This window comes from Trachymyrmex septentrionalis, unplaced genomic scaffold (assembly GCF_001594115.1).
Source record: "Trachymyrmex septentrionalis isolate Tsep2-gDNA-1 unplaced genomic scaffold, Tsep1.0 scaffold132, whole genome shotgun sequence".
Lineage (NCBI taxonomy): Eukaryota > Metazoa > Arthropoda > Insecta > Hymenoptera > Formicidae > Trachymyrmex > Trachymyrmex septentrionalis.
This window is the reverse complement of record NW_017304461.1, coordinates 638,401-646,589: the sequence shown is the minus strand read 5'-3', so window position 1 is coordinate 646,589 and position 8,189 is coordinate 638,401. Positions and strand designations below refer to the sequence as shown.

General features: G+C 41.3%; 2 protein-coding genes across 5 annotated transcripts in view; one reads left to right on the top strand and one right to left on the bottom strand.

The window, feature by feature from the left end:
* LOC108757121 (peroxisomal leader peptide-processing protease-like) overlaps positions 1-8,189 on the top strand; it is a 93,338-nt gene that overhangs the window by 26,019 nt on the left and 59,130 nt on the right. The gene's annotated exons all lie outside the window — the stretch shown is intronic.
* Positions 1-8,189, bottom strand: part of LOC108757122 (ion transport peptide-like) — a 30,275-nt gene that overhangs the window by 5,464 nt on the left and 16,622 nt on the right. The gene's annotated exons all lie outside the window — the stretch shown is intronic.

Here is an 8,189-nt window from a genome sequence, read left to right as displayed (position 1 = left end):
TATATATAATTAATTAAAATTAAAATTAATTTTAACGCGAGTAATTAAAAATTAATTCATATTTTTACTGATAACAGACTAAATTGAAGGATATGATTAGCGACGAAATTAAATTGACACGACGATAACATAGCAACGAAAGCATGAGAAACATTCACATATGTTATTAGGAATGTATCCTAAATACTCTTCGGTTGGAATTGTTTGTTCTATTTTCGACATATACCAGGAATGTGTTTATAGTCTCGTCTTATTATTTTCGGCTTTTTCTAATAATAGATATTTTCGTAACCAAATTAGACGAATTGAAACTAAAAATAGATATCTTAAAGCTGAAGTAAAGCTGGCTCTTTCAGCTTTCGCCTTCCTTTAAGAATGAATGATTCTAAAAAAAAACCCCCCTGGCGTTCATGGGATCGTAGATAATAAATCATAAAGTTTATCACATATGGAGCTTCTTCAAAAAAGTTTTTCCAAAGAATCATCTTTTCACTCGTTGCGAAATTCTTTTATATTCCTTTCCTATCTTTCAATCATACTGCTTTCTGTCAGATTAAAGCAATCGTGCAGCTCGAAGGTATCTTTCGGAATGAGATGTTTAAAAACATGATCTCCGAGAGAAACCGGGGATTTGACCTCGCGATTCGACGTCGTTGTGGCATGACTGTTCATCGAGAGCACTCGTATATGTAACGACGGACATTCGCATGTTCGGGTATACCAATATACCTCATCATCTTCTCGCTCTCCTCCTCCTTCTCCTTCGATTGACCGGCCGGCCGGCCGGCTTGCACACACATAGGTTGAGATGTAAAGCAACTCTTAACCAGTCCTGCAGCAGTCGCTGTGAATGGACCACACGCAGGTAGGCTCTACCTGTAAACGTCCTCAACCGACAACTTCATTAACCGAGGCCCCAGCGCACGATCACCACGAGGAGGCCCTCCTTTCTCACTCTCTTTCTTTTCGCCTCCTCCCCCTACCCACTCCCTGTGTCTCTCTTTTTCCCTCTTACGTCTGTATCGTCTATACCATCCGTGGTTCGTTCCACCTCTCTTCTTCCTCATCCCACTCGCCACCTGCACACGAGAGCGAGCGTTTCGCCCGGTTTCTTCTTTTTTCGGAACATAATCACCGCTCCCGGGTGGGATCTTATTTTTAGCCGGCAGGACGATTCTCGGAACTTCTCCGGCAACCGCTCTCTTCTATATATCGGCGCCTCCACCTGGTAATTGGCCGTAGGCCGATAATTTGCCCCCAAAGTCGCCCGCATCCTGAGATCGTTAAGACTCTCCTCTCACTCTCTTCCGTTTTCTGCCCCTCCTCTCTTTTTAAACCTCCCCCCTTCCCCCCCTCTCTCTCTCTCTCTGTCTTTCTCTGCTCTCGTGTAGATTTCCTAAGGTAACCGCTTGTCTCTGCAGGAAAGAATGGACATGTTCCGAGATCTGTCTCATTTCTCTTCGGGGATTGACTTTCTCGGAACGTATCCGGTGTGAACTTGCCATTCAGAGCGGCATTGTATCAAAGAGCCAGAATCTTTCCATCTTTAGAGCCTCCTCGTTTGCTACTTAATTGATTTGGGCTTGAATCCATCATTAATCTTTGCAACTATCGCGTAATCGCGATGGCTTAACTAGAATTTCCAGGCTTTCCTGGATAAGGTGAAAGTAAATACATGTTACGAGTACATGTAAGCAGTATTTCTGTTTAATTAATTTAATTGCATTCCGTATGAGTATCTCGTGTCTTGAAATATTAATATAATCTCGAATTTCTTAGGGGCGTATGAAAGGAAATAAATATTTCGCAGGTTACGTATTTCAAGATAAATCTTAACAGTAAATAAGTTTCATACAGCTCGTAATTTGCAAATCAATATGCAGAAATAAAGCTAAGAACGGGCAAAGTACAAGATAAGATCGTTAGGTGTCAAGCAATTTATTAATATGCTCATAACGAAAAATTTCAATTCTATATATAAATACAAAAAACATTGTATCTAATTTTTGACACTGAGAGAAATGTATCGTGTTCTTTTACCTTACTAATAAAGAAAATTTTACCAATGAAAATATTAACAGTACTGAATGTAGTGATAGTATTCTTATCTTCTAATCGTCTAATTACTCTTGACACCTTACAACATTTCTGAATTTTGCTCATTCTTAATTTTATTTTTACACATTGCTTTGAATCTTAACAAATTGGAATGTTTTTCGTATTTATACAGAATTCGAGTCTCGTTACGAAACAAGTATTCATTATAAATCGAAAATAATCTACGTATCTATTAAACGTTGAGTTATATAATAGATACGTAAATTATCAATTGAACGACGCAATTAAAAATATCCTGGGCAATAAATTTACTCAAGATATTTAAACGAGATGTTTAATCTGTAAACGTGTACTTTCTAAAATCGCGGATTTTTCTTCTTTAATTAATACAGAAAGAAGGAATTTATAAACATTCGTCGCAATCCTCTAAATAAATCTCTTCGGTTATCCTTATCGCAGTTCTCTCATTTCGTCTTGGGGGACCCGATCGGGGGATAACGCGTGTGAGAAAAATCTGGAGGGACTGATGGGGCGCGTAAAGACGTCATAAATTAGGCCCAGTTGCACCGGTACATTTTAAGGTATGGGGGATTTAACTTTCCGCTTGGCCCCGATTTCGGTAATGGCAGGCGTCCTCCGTCCGGATTTAAGTCCGTGGGGCCTCTCTTATCTTAAATTTCCCGGTTGCATTGACAACCGGACCACACAGGGACATAAAGTGCATCGATATATGCGCCGCGGAACCGTCGCTCTCGCCTCTGACACCGCTGGACCGCGAGATGGTAAATGAGCCGGCTTTAAAAAAAACGGTACAGCATGCGCACTGGGGTCCAGTTGGGTCGATCTCACGAAGCGAAACACATTCGACTTACTTACAGGCAGATTACATTATACAATATTTAGCACCGACGGACGGCGCAAGAACCGGCTATTCCGTAAAAATCCCAACGTGTAAATAATGGCGCTTTTTAACTAACCGATGTGGAGCGACTTACGAAGGTATCGCCGTACAATAACGCGCTATTCATCGTAATTTACAAGGCAGAATTGATTAATGGCTAATAAAATAATAAAATAAGACGGAATCTCTTAACTGATATGCGCGTTAAGAAAGCAACGTTTTTCAGGCGTGACCAGAATTTTCCCAGAGGAACTCAGGAAAAATCCGAGAATTCTCAGAATTTTGATTATCTCAAGACCAAAATTATAATAGATTTAGACAGAAAATTCCGATTTGTCCATTTTTTACTAGAATTCTGATTAATGCAAACAGACTCTCTTTTTTTCTGCGCTAGATATTTTTTACAAGATTTCAGTAAAACTATCCCAATTACTTAACGATGTATTTACAGTTTCTGTGAATAATGAAGTTCTTGAATTAATTGACTTTTTTGAAGAGCATTTTTTTTATCTTTTCGAAAAATCGAGATGATCGCAGTGTCAATGTGATTGCGTAAGGCATAAAAATGTTCCGCAAAAAGCTCGCGATATCAATGCGTCGCGTCGATATAGCAATGTTTCGATTATGTCTCTCGCGAAAAATCGTCGATATATTTAGACTGAACGGCCTGTGGGCGTAACACAGAGATCGGGTCAATGCAAGTTATACGTATTCCGCTTTCCGTATAGAGATAATCCAAATGAGAACTAATGTTCTAACGAAGTTATGTCGCAATATCGCATGATGACACAGAACGAAATCAAAATGTCAAAATGATGAAATGGAAATCACATTCCTCTTATTTACAACCTGAAGTAGCAGTGAAAGTTAAATTCTGATACGATTTTAATCAATATCATCAATAGCCTTATCAATAATCCTTTTCACAATTTTCTGTTTTGTCTAAGATAGATTTCATGATTAGGCTAGAATTATTCTAAGTCGTCAATTGTCTTATATCTTTGTAATATATTGAAGTTAATAATAAAAATAAATCATAATCTTTACTTAATAAAATTAACATTCTCGAATATTCAATTGTATTAATTTTTTGATAGGGCTACTTATTTGATGACAAAGTAAAATATTATCTTACATCTTTTTAGTAAATATGTTTAAACTGACAATAAAAATAAAATTTGAAAATTTAAAATACACACAAAATCGTCAGTTTTATAAGAAATAATCTAATTAAATCTAAGGAACGGAATTGTATTCTCAATATTGCAAAAATCGATATTCTAGACAAATCCATCTCTTTCATGGATGTCATTTCAGATTTAATTATGATGTAACCGTAACAATGTATGCACCTTATACGCTGCATATAAAGGGAGATGAAATACGTAGAGGGTGGCATGACGAAGCGAACAGACACGGAAAGAGGAAAAGAAAGAAGAAGCACGAAAGCGTGCCGAGGGGTACGTGAGGGGAAGAAAAAGTCAATGGAGACTCGCTTCATAGGTAAGGTCTTTCCTCGGTTCAATCATGCACAGATGTGCAATCTGCGAAGCTCCTTTTGCAAAAAGCCGTACACTTTGCCCCGCAGCGGCTCGTTTGCGCATGGTATACAGGGTGTCCAACAGCAACGATCGTGCTATCCTCGAAACGTAGGGCGGGTACTTGGGAGTTGATAAGAGATTTGCCTATCAACTCCCTAAATCGGGATTATTCTGTCTGAAGCTGCGTTCCGTTTCCATAATGCATCATTTATCCTTATTAATCAAGGATACGTTAAACAAGGATAAATGATGCATTATGCACATCATGCGTGAAACGGAATGTACCCTGAATATATAGTATAAAAAATCTAATCTGCAACGTATATATTTTTGAAAATAATTCTCCATTGTTTTTTTATTATACTGCAGCGTCCAATTGGCAGCACGCGTTAAATTGTAACATAAAAGACTCAATCCAATGTCCAAAATTGAGACATAAGATATTTTGAAGATGTCTAAAGCGACGTCTAGACAATAATTGATGGTATCCAATTATTGATTATTTGAAGGCTATATCGAGTCTCTAGACTGTTGTAATGAACATTGAGCCATTCATATCGAAATAGTATATCAAATGTGGTCAATAAAAATAAGAAAGAAGACGGCTAATCTCCCTTTTTTTTTCTAAGATATTGCGATTGATTGAATAGAAAGAGATGAAGGCCATCTCGCGTCCTATTTCTCTCATTTCTGTCGACCAATTTTACACACGGATGACGCAGTCCATGTTTTAGTTGTGAATTGTTTAAAGGGGACATCAAATAATATTGTACAAAATAATCATACAATAACATTGAGCGTCTAGAGGTCGCTTAAAAGACATCGAAAACATCTGTGCGAGAGACACCAAAAGACGTCTCACTTGCGTCTTGATTTTAGATTTCGTAGCTTATTTTCGGACCTCCTAATTTGCGATATAGATTCCCAAGAATGGCATATTCTTTGTCCGGTTAATCTCGCGTTAGGGAATCGGGTGATAGGAATACGAAAGGATTCCCGAGGGTGCAGGAGACGGGTCTCTTTTGTACCACGTCGGTCCCACACAAAAGTCCAGAACCATCGCGCCCAATCTAATCTCAATCCTCCGATCGCTCTGACTATAGTGTCAACGACCTGCGTATCCGCGAAGCCCGCTCGTCGTCACGATGACATTAACAGGATCGGCCTCAGGTAGACGTATACGCGTGTATCATGCGGGGCCCGTCATTACCTCGGCAGGAACATAAAAGCGAGATAAACAGCGTACGCCGAAAGAGCGGCGACTTTAAAAAGTCACTATACACGCCGGTAGGGCCTTCCGCAAAAAAGTACCGCGGTAAGGAGGATAAGAAGAAGAAGCGGCGAAACGCGTGCAATTACCGAAACGCGTCCCTGGTTTCCCTCGGGGAGAAGACGAAGAGCAGCATCCGCGTGTCCTGCACGCTCTTGTCGTGGAGCAACGGCGAGAAACGAACGGGGATCGGTAAGGGCGGGAGGGGTCCGATTGGACCCCGGAGGAAGGGCAGACGAGAGAGAGAGAGAGAGGGGGGGGGGGGAAAGCCTGAAGAGAGCCGCTTGGCGGTATCGTTAGATATATCGGCTCTCCTTGCCAGGTGGTCTTTTTCTCGTGCCGGATGACTCAATCTCATGAGGAGTTGCCGGACAGGATCTCGCGAGGGGGCCCCCTGCCCCGCTTTAAGGCCCCCGTGAGATCGTGATGCGCCCGCACAACCGCCTCGTTTGCGATACGTATGAATATACGCGTATACACGTACGCACGATGGAGTATGGACACCATGTAGCCGAGTGTACATTCTACATATACCGTGCGTCCCACGGTGGACCCGCGCGCTCGTACATCGTCGAACAGTAATGACTCGCGGCATCGGTGGGTACGACGGAGTCATTCCAGAGCCGGGAGATAACCGTCGGAGATATCTCTCGAAAAGCCTGTTCATTCAGATGCGAAATTTACGCATCGAAAATCGAGTCGGTGGCAAGTCTTGAAAGTTTATTCGAAGATGTATTTTTGCGGCATAATAATCCCCGTTCGTTTTATTATAATTTTATACCCAGGATGTAGATTGGCTTTAATCTCGGCTCAACTTACTCTCTATCTTTTCTAGTTTTAAAAAAGAAAAAGGTGGAGAGTAGGTTGAATCGAGATTGAAGTTAAAATCGTACTTGGATATATTTCGATCAATATAGATTAGCTTTAATCGCGGTTTAACTTACCTTTTATCATTTTTTCTAGTTCTAAGAATTAGGAAAAGATAAAGGATAAATTAAATCAAGATTAAAGTTAATTTGCATTGTTGAAAATGGACATCAGAATCGTTCGATGAAATAATGATGCCCGCAGGTCTAGTATATCACGATAGCGCAAAATGATTGCATTTTAAGAAAACGTTAATTGACATATTATAAGAGATAATGAAATTATTTATTTGCGAAGGATACGTTGATTACAGAGTAGGTGCTGCGGAGTAATTATTGTGTAATTATTACGGAAATTTAACGACTGTCATTACAATAATCATCCATCAATTTTACGTTACAATAGACAATAAAATTCGCATACAAAACATTCTTACTCTTTCCATTCGTCTCGCTTAGGAATCAATCATCATACTGACAAAAAAGTATTTAGCACTTGTAACTTGACTATAACTACGATAAAATAATTATAGTTACAAGCTCCATTTTTATATGTAGTTATCAATGCTTTGATATTAGTAACACAGAGAAAAAAAATGGTTGCAATTATCATAATTTACCTATATAATTTATCAAATACTTTTAATTTCTAGTGTAACATTATTAAGTGAAAAAAATCTATATCGAAATTGCATGAACTTTCTCGATTATCTAATATAACGGACTTGGACTGTACCTGCGACGTCTGTACGCAGATCGGCGAAAGAGAGCTCGCCGTGATACGCCACTCGTTCACCGTGGACGCACACACGCGTGCCGCACGCGGCGAGACGCACGCGCGCACTAGCCTGTGGCCGGATTGTGGTTTTTGCACGCGTATGTGCGCGCGGGAGCGATGAGAGAGGACGAGAAGGGAAGATCAAGATGTCGAGAGAGCCGAACGAGGAGAAGGCGAGAGGAGGGACGGGCCCTCTAATTAGGCGGTCGGCCGCCGCCGCCGCCGCCGCCGCAGCCGTCGCCGCCGCCGCTGGTATACCATGTACCACATAACATATGCCATGCGATACGTGTGCTACACACACGCTATATACCGTTCGGAAGGGAGGACAGAGAGAGAGAGAGAGAGAGAGGGGGGGGAGGGTGAAGGACGGAGACGAAAATACGGAGAGGGCGGCGGAACGAAAGGGGCCCCCCCAGGAAAGAAAAAAAGGACGAGGCGAACCGTAAATCAAGCGGCAACGAGGCACTCTCCTTCTCTTCAGAGGCCTCGCCGATCTCTTTGACGTCCGCGGACCTACCTGCCTACTATCCCGCATGCGTGCGTGAATGCGTGTACGTGAATAATAAACGCGCGCGTGTATGCAAAGGGCCCACCGTCGTGTTTTCTTCCAACGCGGTGATTCGGGCCCTCGATACGCACCCCAGAGCGGTATCGCCGCGAATGATTTTTCTCGATGAAAAACATGTTATTAGAGGGGTGGAGACGTATTTTTTGAGCCCCGTTAGCCGTGGGCGCCGCGGTATTTTCCTACGCCGGGTGGTCCAGAGTTCAG